Raw genomic sequence first — 10,629 nt, forward strand, 5'->3', positions numbered from 1 at the left:
GCATAGATTCCCAAGGTCACGGAACCCGCAAGTTGATCACCAAAACATACATCAAGTGAATCAATAGAATACCCCATGTCACCACGGGTATCCCACACAAGACATACATCAAGTGTTCTCAAATCCTTAAGACTCAATCCGATGACATAACTTCAAAGGGAAAACTCAATCCATTACAAGAGAGTAGAGGGGGATAAACATCATAAGATCCAACTATAATAACAAGGCTCGCAATACATCAAGATCGTGCCAATTCAAGAACACGAGAGAGAGAGAGAGATCAAACACATAGCTACTGGTACATACTCTCAGCCTCGAGGGTGAACTACTCCCTCCTCGTCATGGAGAGTGCCGGGATGATGAAGATGGCCACCCGTGAGGGATCCCCACTCCGGCAGGGTGCCGGAACAGGGTCCCGATTGGTTTTTGGTGGCTACAGAGGCTTGCGGCGGTGGAACTCCTGATCTAGGTTTCTTTCTGGAAGTTTGGGTATATATAAGAGGTGTTGGAGTTGGGAACAAGTCAGGGGGTCCCCGAGGCGGCCACGAGATAGGGTGGCGCGCCCAGGGGGTAGGGCGCCCCCACCCTCGTGGCGGCCTCGGGACTCCTCTGGTCCATCTCCGATACTCCGTGGGATTCTTCTGGTCCAAAAACAATCTCCGTCAAATTTCAGATCAATTGGACTCCGTTTGGTTTTCCTTTTCTGCGATACTCAATAACAAGGAAAAAACAGAAACTGGCACTAGGCTCTAGGTTAATAGGTTAGTCCCAAAAATCATATAAAATAGCATATAAATGCATATAAAACATCCTAGATGGATAATATAATAGCATGGAACAATAAAAAATTATAGATACGTTGGAGACGTATCAAGCACCCTAAGCTTAATTCTTGCTCGTCCTCGAGTAGGTAAATGATAAAAACAGAATTTTTGATGTGGAATGCTACCTAACATATTTATCAATGTAATCTTCTCTATTGTGGCAAGAATATTTAGATCCATAAGATTCAAGACAAAAGTTTAATATTGACATGAAAACAATAATACTTCAAGCATACTAACAAAGCAATCATGTCTTCTCAAAATAACATGGACAAATCAAGCTATCCCTACAAAATCATATAGTCTGGCTATGCTCTATCTTCATCACACAAAATATTTAAATCATGCACAACCCCGATGACAAGCCAAGCAATTGTTTCATACTTTTGATGTTCTCAAACTTTTTCAATCTTCACGCACTACATGAGCATGAGCCATGGAGATAGCACTATAGGTGGAATAGAATGGTGGTTGTGGAGAAGACAAAAAGGAGAAGATAGTCTCACATCAACTAGGCGTATCAATGTGCTATGGAGATGCCCATCAATAGATATCAATGTGAGTGAGTAGGGATTGCCATGCAACGGATGAACTAGAGCTATAAGTGTATGAAAGCTCAAAAAGAAACTAAGTGGGTGTGCATCCAACTCGCTTGCTCACGAAGACCTAGGGCATTTTGAGGAAGCCCATCATTGGAATATACAAGCCAAGTTCTATAATGAAAGATTCCCACTAGTATATGAAAGTGACAATATATGAGACTCTCTATCATGAAGATCATGGTGCTACTTTGAAGCACAAGTGTGGTAAAAGGATAGTAGCATTGCTCCTTCTCTCTTTTTCTCTCATTTTTTTTGTTTTTATTGGGCCTTCTCTTTTATTTATGGCCTCTTTTTTTCTCTCTTTTTTCGTCCGGAGTCTCATCCCGACTTGTGGGGGAATCATAGTCTCCATCATCCTTTCCTCACTGGGACAATGCTCTAATAATGATGATCATCACACTTTTATTTACTTACAACTCAATACTTAGAACAAAATATGACTCTATGTGAATGCCTCCGGTGGTGTACCGGGATGTGCAATGAATCAAGAGTGACATGTATGAAAAACATGAACGGTGCTTTGCCGCAAATATGATGTCAACTACATGATCATGCAAAGCAATATGACAATGATGAAGCGTGTCATAATAAACGGAACGGTGGAAAGTTGCATGCCAATATATCTCAGAATGGCTATGGAAATGCCATAATAGGTAGGTATGATGGCTGTTTTGAGGAAGGTATATGGTGGGTGTATGATACCGGCGAAAGGTGCGCGGTATTAGATAGGCTAGCAATGGTGGGAGGTTGAGAGTGCGTATAATCCATGGACTCAACATTAGTCATAAAGAACTCACATACTTATTGCAAAAATCTATTAGTTATCGAAACGAAGTATTACGCGCATGCTCCTAGGGGGATAGATTGGTAGGAAAAGACCATTGCTCGTCCCCGACCGCCACTCATAAGGAACACAATCAATAAATAAATCATGCTCCGACTTCATCACACAACGGTTCACCATACGTGCATGCTACGGGAATCACAAACTTTAACACAAGTATTTCTCAAATTCATAACTACTCAACTAGCATGACTCTAATATCACCATCTTCATATCTCAAAACAATTATCAAGTATCAAACTTCACATAGTATTCAATGCACTTTATATGAAAGTTATTATTATACCCATCTTGGATGCCTATCATATTAGGACTAGTTTCATAATGAAAGCAAATTACCATGCTGTTCTAAAAGACTCTCAAAATAATATAAGTGAAGCATGAGAGATCAATAATTTCTATAAAATAAAATCACCACCGTGCTCTAAAAAGATGTAAGTGAGGCACTAGAGCAAATGACAAACTACTCCAAAAGATATAAGTGAAGATCAATGAGTAGTCGAATTATTATGTAACTATGTGAAGACTCTCTAACATTTAAGAATTTCAGATCTTGGGATATTATTCAAACAGAAAGAAAAACAAAATAAAATAAAATGACGCTCCAAGCAAAACACATATCAAGTGGTGAATAAAAATATAGCTCCAAGTAAAGTTACCGATGAACGAAGACGAAAGAGGGGATGCCTTCTGGGGCATCCCCAAGCTTAGGCTCTTGCTACTCCTTATTCCATAGTCCATCGAATCTTTACCCAAAACTTGAAAACTTCACAACACAAAACTCAACAGAAAACTCGTAAGCTCCGTTAGTATAAGAAAATAAATCACCACTTAGGTACTGATGTGAACTCATTCTAAATTCATATTGGTGTAATATCTACTGTATTCCAACTTCTCTATGGTTCATACCCTCCGATACTACTCATAGATTCATCAAAATAAGCAAACAACACATAGAAAACAAAATCTATCAAAAACAGAACAGTATGTAGTAATATGTATCAAATGTATACTTCTGGAACTCCAAAAATTCTAAAATAAATTGGTGGACCTGATGAATTTGTCTATTAATCTTCTGAAAAAGAATCAACCTAAAATCACTCTCCAGTAAAAAATGGTAGCTAATCTCGTGAGCGCTAAAGTTTTTGTTTTTTACAGCAAGATCATAAAGACTTCACCCAAGTCTTCCCAAAGGTTATACTTGGCACAAACACTAATTAAAACATAAAACCACATCTAAACGGAGAGTCTAGATGAATTATTTATTACTAAACAGGAGCAAAAGCAAAGAACAAAAATAAAATTTGGTTGCCTCCCAACAAGCGCTAACGTTTAACGCCCCTAGCTAGGCATGATGATTTCAATGATGCTCACATAAAAGATAAGAATTGAAACATAAAGAGAGCATCATGAAGAATATGACTAGCACATTTAAGTCTAACCCACTTCCTATGCATAGGGATTTTGTGAGCAAATAATTGATGGGAACAATAATCAACTAGCATAGGAAGGCAAAACAAGCATAACTTCAAAACTTTAAGTACATAGAGAGGAAACTTGATATTATTGCAATTCCTACAAGCATATGTTCCTCCCTCATAATAATTTTCAGTAGCATCATGAATGAATTAAACAATATAACCATCACATAAAGCATTCTTTTCATGATCTACAAGCATATAATTTTTATCACTCTCCACATAAGCAAATTTCTTCTCATGAATAGTAGTGGGAGTATCATAAGAAACTCGATTGATATAAATTGTTTCCACATTAAAAGAGTAATGTTAAGAAAAAGGGTAATCATAATCATGACAAGTTTTATAAATATAAACATCACTACTTTTTATATCATAAGTGTCATCACAATAATCATCATAAATAGGAGGCATGCTATCATCATAATAAATTTGCTCATCAAAACTTGGGAGGCTAAAAATATCATCTTCATTAAACATAGCATCCCCAAGCTTGGGACAAAAATTAATTGCAGCAAATAAATTATCAAACATGTCATTCTCATCAAACATAGCATCCCCAAGCTAGGGCCTTCTCATATCATAAGCATAATCACTCTCATCATTAATAATATGGATAGCACCAATAGTATAGCAATTATCATCATCACAATGAGTAATAGGAGCAACATCATTTGGGAGAGATGCCATTTTACCTTTGCTTCTCCATCTATTATTTTTCTTCTTCACACTATGTGTGGGTTTAATCCTCTTTTTGGAGCTCCTTATTAATGAGATTGGTTGAATAGAAGGCTCCTCCTCGTTACCTAATTCATCATAAGAAATAGGAGGATATTGGGAAGTCTCTTCCCTTTCATTAGTATTCTCTTCATCGCGTATTTTTTTTCTTGTCTTTATGTAATTGGAAATATAAGGATTTTCAATGCAATTCACCGCACAATACATATAAATTTCCTCTAGATCAAAATCAAGAACTTTATCAAGGACAAATTCTGGCATATCCTTAGTTATACCTTTCATTTCTTCATAACCCACAAGCAAACTAAGTTCATTATGATGCGCAAGGGAAATAAGTCATCACAATTTTTGGACACGATACAATCATGAAACAATTTGCATTGGATATTTAAATGACTACGTTCATTGCAAAGTTCACAAGGATGACTAAGAAATTTTAAATTTTCAGCACAAACATCTAGCCTTTCTTGCAACCATTTGGTTTCTAAATACTTATGCCTCTTGCAAAATCTATCTTCCCTATTTGGTGTGTACTTGCAAACTCTATGCACTCCACAAAAATTGACATGCTTATAAGAGACATTTTCATCATGAATAGTGCAATCATCATTAGTGTCGGTGTCAAAACCGGCGGATCTCGAGTAGGGGGTCCCGAACTGTGCGTCTAGGATCGATGGTAACAGGAGACGGGGGACACGATGTTTACCCAGGTTCGGGCCCTCTCTACGGAGGTAATACCCTACTTCCTGCTTGATTGATCTTGATGAATATGAGTGTTTACAAGAGTTGATCTACCACGAGATCGTAATAGCTAAACCCTAAAAGCCTAGCCTATGAATATGGTCATGAATATGTCCTATCCGGACTATGCTCTCCGGTTTATATAGACACCGGAGAGATCTAGGGTTACATGGAGTCGGTTAGATAAGAAGGAATCTTCACAGCTGGTCGCCTAGCTTGCCTTACACGCCAAGGAAAGTCCAATCTGGACACGAGTATGGTCTTCGGTCTTCATGTCTTCACAGCCCATCAGTCCGGCCCATGGATAGCAGGCCGGACGCCCGAGGACCCCTTAGTCCAGGACTCCCTCAGTAGCCCCTGAACCTGGCTTCAATGACGAGGAGTCCGGCGCGCAGATTGTCTTCGGCATTGCAAGGCGGGTTCCCCTTTCTCTGAACTCCAAGATAGTCTTCGGATGTAGTAGATATATCCGGACCTGTATATATAGTTGCAGAAAATATACGAGCCTAATTTATTGGTAACTGTTTATGACATCACGCCTGCCCGGTCACTATTTCCAACTGTTGGCCGGCGCGTCGCCCCACGTCTCGGGACGCGGTTTTACTGGCTTGTCTTGCCAAGGCAGAGATCGTGTTCCCTTATTCACGGGATTTTCATTAATGCAGAGGTGGGTAACCCAACCGTCTCCCGGGTACAACTCTTTGGAGATTGGTAAGTTTCAAGGCCCAGGTGGATACGCTTAGTACTTGGGGTCTTTATATAGGGTCCCAGACTTGTCTTCTTCCTTTGCGCTCGCTTCTTCCTCAACCCTAGCCTCCCCAAGTTCCAACCCTCGGGTTCCCATTGCCACTAGCCTCAATCATGTCCGGATCCAGCCGTCCAGGCCGGTGGGTGGCTTCTTCTGTCACAGAGGAGGATATTGTGAAGCTCCGCGCAGCGAGGTATCTGACCCCGGAAATCCTCCATCAGCTTCCTGCACAGGGGCAGGTCGTTCCTACCCCCAAATCCGGCGAGAGGGTAGTGTTTGTGTCCCACTTCCTCCATGGGTTAGGGTTCGCGCTTAACCCCTTCGTTCGGGGGCTCATGTTTTACTATGGGCTAGACTTTCACGATCTGGCCCCGGACTCTATTCTCCTCATCTCAACATTTATCGTCACATGTGAGGCCTTCCTCCGGACTCCTTTGCACTTTGGTTTGTGGCTTAAGACCTTTGACGTGAGGCCGCAGGTGACAGAGGAGGAGCAGGCAGAGTGCGGCAGCGTCACCATAGGCAAGCTAGCCAGCGCGGTTTGGTTTGAAGGATCTTTCGCCAAGTCTTACGACCTATGGAAGCAGGGGTGGTTTAATATCAATGAGCCGCGGGGCTCCAAGTGGGCGGCTACGCCTGTGTTCCGACCCGGCCCTCCAATTCAGCTTGCTTCATGGATCAATAAGGGACTGGACTAGGGATCCGTCAATGAAGTGCAGACTCTACAAGGTCGCATCCAAAGCCTTACCGAGAAGGGCATCAGTCTTGTGAACGTCGTTCAAGTAATGCTGGTCCGCCGGACCCTGCCATGTCAGCGGCAGCCTCTCCGTATGTGGGAGTTTAATCCCGAAGGACGGCAGACTCTTCAGCACTTCTTCGGCACTACGCACGAGGGAATGTGGAAATTACATTTCGGGGAATGAGAGCAATGGCCGGACACCACCGAAGATGTTGGCCTCGACTGTAATCATCCGGACACTGCGGTAAGCATTCGATCTTCGCACGCCCTTTATTCGAGTATCTCTTGGTAAGACATTGAACAATCTGTCCCTTCATAGGACTGGATAAAGAAGGCGGTGTTGATCTGGTGTCCGGCGCCCCTTCCCGAAGACTTTACGAGCGCCCTACTAACGAGGATGCTGACTCCGACACCGTAGCAGGTGTCTGCGGAGGAGGGCGAGAACAGGGAGGCCGGAGGTGGTTTCTGCCCTAAGGATAAATCATACGTTGTGTTCGGGGAAACCAAAACCCTCTCGCCCGAGGGCAAAGGTGCAGAGGAGGCCTTCCATGGCAAGAAGAGGGCCGCTTCTGAAGGTCAGGAGGGGAAACCTTCCAAGAAAGGGAAAACGCCATCGACGGGCGGCTTAGGCCGGGCAAGCGATGTTGACGTGGAGCTTTATGATGAGGATAAACCTCTGGCCAAACCGTAAGTGCAGCAGGGTACTTTAATCATACCTCCTTCCTCTCTTATTACTGAAGTAATCCTCCGACATACGTATGTCTTCACAGGTCAACGCCTGGGGTTTCCCAATCGTCCTCCTCCTCGGGAGACCTTCTTCCAGAGATGATGGAGAGTGACACGCCTCCTCCGGCCCCCTCGCCCAACAGGGCGGATGATTCTGAGGTATCGTCCCAGGGGGCTCCTCCTGGTCGACAAGCAGTGCAGGGAACGAAGAGGGCATTACCCGAAGGTGGTGTCTCTGTCACTCAGGGTTCGGGAATCAAGCATGGCGGCCCCGCCCTATCCGGTTTAGAGCCGGAGAAGATCCCAGGGGCGAGTGGGCGGATTCCTTCAAAGGAATACCGTACTCCGGCGGCGGCTTCCGAAGACCCAGAAGCGCCGGAAATGCTGACGGACATGCTGCGACAAGCGTCCATTTTGGAGGAACACCGTGCCTTGATGGTTACGGTGATTGAAAAGGTTCTATCCGCGAAGAGCGGGTTGAACGAGGCCTTCACGAGCCTCCTAAGGGGTTTTGAGGTTTGTGATGTAGTTTTGCCAATTGAATAATATTGATAGAATGCACCTGTTGTATATGCAGTAGCCCCTGAGACTTGGATTGCCTTCCGACAGAAGCGATCGGAGGATCAAAAAGATATGCTCAGTTGCTAACCTTGATTTAACTTGGAATACAGGCTGCCTCCCTTCCTACGGCTACCCGAAATACGGAAGTGGCCGAACTGCAGCGAAAGCTGGATATTGCGGAAGATGACATTGCATTGATCAACAGGCGTCTTGACGACTCGCAAGGTATATACGTCGAGCATTCCTTACACCAATGTGCTTGTAATGTAGGCCTGATGCCGAAAATGGTTTATATGATTGCAGATGGTGCTGCCGCCGTTGAAGCTCTTCGGGCGGAGCTGGCCCGGGCCAAGGAGCAGGCCCGGCGTAGTGGTGTGGCTGCCGAGAAGGCATCGGCTGATCTAAGAGCCGAACAAACAGCTCGACGCCAAAGTGAGGAGAAAATATCCGCACTAGTGCTTGAATTGAAGAATACTGCCAGCCGATGTGAATTCCTTGAGAAGGAGAATAAAGCCAAGATGGCTGAGCTTGATAAGGCCGTACGAGAGGCGAGTGAAGCTCGGTCTGAATCTAGGGCAGCTCGTGAAGAGATTCGACAGGCTAAGGAGATAGCGGCCGGTAAGCCCTTTTTGCTGCAGACCAAGTTTGGCGATCTGGACTATGCTCAGCTAAACCAGGTCTGGAGTTCTCCGGCTGAATTTTTGGACTTGCCGAAGAGTTCTTCCGATGCGGCGCAATTTTGCCACACACAAGAGAGGTATGCAACGGAGAAGCTTTTCTGGTCACAATTCGGCGCGTCGAAGCGCCCTCTGTTGCTCAATGAACAGATGTCCCAGTGGGCTGAGCTTCATAGGATATCTGGCGACGCCATGAAGAACGTCATAATCCGGTTGTGGCCAAGTGAGCCTATTCCGAGTAGTTATTTTGGCCTGGTGCGGAGGCTTGTTGACGCGGTGCCACATATCGACGCTGTGAAGCGGTCGGCGTGCATTGAGGGTGCACGGATGGCCTTTGCCCGAGTCAAAAGATTTTGGGGAAAGATGAAGGCCATTGATGTTGCGGCGAGGAGTCCACCCAATGGCCAGGACCGTAATGAGCCGGAGCACTATTTTGAAGACGTCTTGGAGGCCGCCCGCTTGATAGAGGGTCAATGCTCGAAAGATATAATGTTCGAGTGATTTATATAATGATGTAATAGACAACTTTATAGTTAATCTACTCCTCTATGGCCGTTTTAGTATAATCTGAAAGTTTTCCAGTCGTCGGCTTCAGCCCCCTCGTAGGAAGTACGGGGGTGTTCGGAAAAGCATTTAATCACTCTTTATCCAACATCTTGGTCCATAAAGGAGGTGATAATGTGGCGAACCAGGTAATCGGACTATAGGGCGTTAACACTTTCACTTAGCCATAGGAGTTTTATGGTGGGGCTACAACATAGCCCCTGGTATGTATACGGCGCATTGTGCTTGACATATGTTGATCTAAAAAAGATCCCTCGTGTGACACGGAGAATCACTAAAGATTCGAATAAGTCGTCAAGTGGTTGACCAGCTCTCGCCGCATCATGACAGTCAGTTTTTGGCTTTCTCTACTAAGGTGCTCATCCGGTCTAGGCCAGGGCACAATCGCAGTAGTTCTCCCTTTACTACCCTAGCCGATAGAGCGGAACGTAGGGTAGCAAGCACAGGAGCCGGGCAACCCAACTATTGACCAAAGACAATGATTCGGAGCTGATGCATATAAGGCCAAACTTGCGACGCCGAAGTACGCTATAGAGCTATTCGGACTTTTACTGGCGGCTCGTTTGTTCCCATATCGGGCCCCTGGCAATTTATGCCGAGGCGCGTCTTGTAAGGCAGCCGTTACGGCCGGACTCATTGTAGAAAGAGCATAAAAGATTAGTTCAGATAAAGTTTACTGGGAGCGGAGCAATATGCCAATGATAAATATATATAAAGAATAAAAACCACAACCCAACTATTTGACATGCTCGGGGTTGGGAACAGAGGAAAAGGGCATGGTACAGGCTCAAAAGAAAGAGTGCGGTCTACAAAAGCTTATTTTGAACCTCCTGTCGCACGTCTGCGCCGCCCGTCCTCGGGGAGGGGAATCCTTAACGGGAGTGGCCCTGTAGGTGAGTGTGCGGATCCGAACTTCGAGAGAGTCCGATGTAGATGCTGTCCTGATGGTCACCTGTTTTTAAGAAATGATAAAGAAAAATAAGAAAGACGGATAAGAACGTTACGGGGATTCTTGCAGGGTTGTCCATATTGTGCTTCCGCCGATGCCCATGGTATCTTGAGTGCATAGTGATGTACGCGTGGTGTAAACTTTGCCAGTACAGTAGGTGGGCGACGGAAGCCGAACTGCTATTTCCGTTCTGGGAGTGGTTGAACTTCAGAGGGAAAGTGTTTCTGCCCCCTGGTGTTCGGCTGGCGAGCCGATCCGTCGTCTCTATCGCCTGGTGGCCTCCTCCCCTTGTGATCGGCGTTGAGCTTGCCTGCCTGCTTGAGGACCCAATAGTTTCTGTTGGTATGATTAGCTGGCCTATCAGGGTGACTGTGAATCTGACAAGGTCGGTCCAATATCCTGTCAAGGGTGGATGGTCCATCCTGGTTTGCCTTTAGT

The sequence above is a fragment of the Triticum aestivum genome, chromosome 3D (assembly GCF_018294505.1).
Source record: "Triticum aestivum cultivar Chinese Spring chromosome 3D, IWGSC CS RefSeq v2.1, whole genome shotgun sequence".
Taxonomy (NCBI): domain Eukaryota; kingdom Viridiplantae; phylum Streptophyta; class Magnoliopsida; order Poales; family Poaceae; genus Triticum; species Triticum aestivum.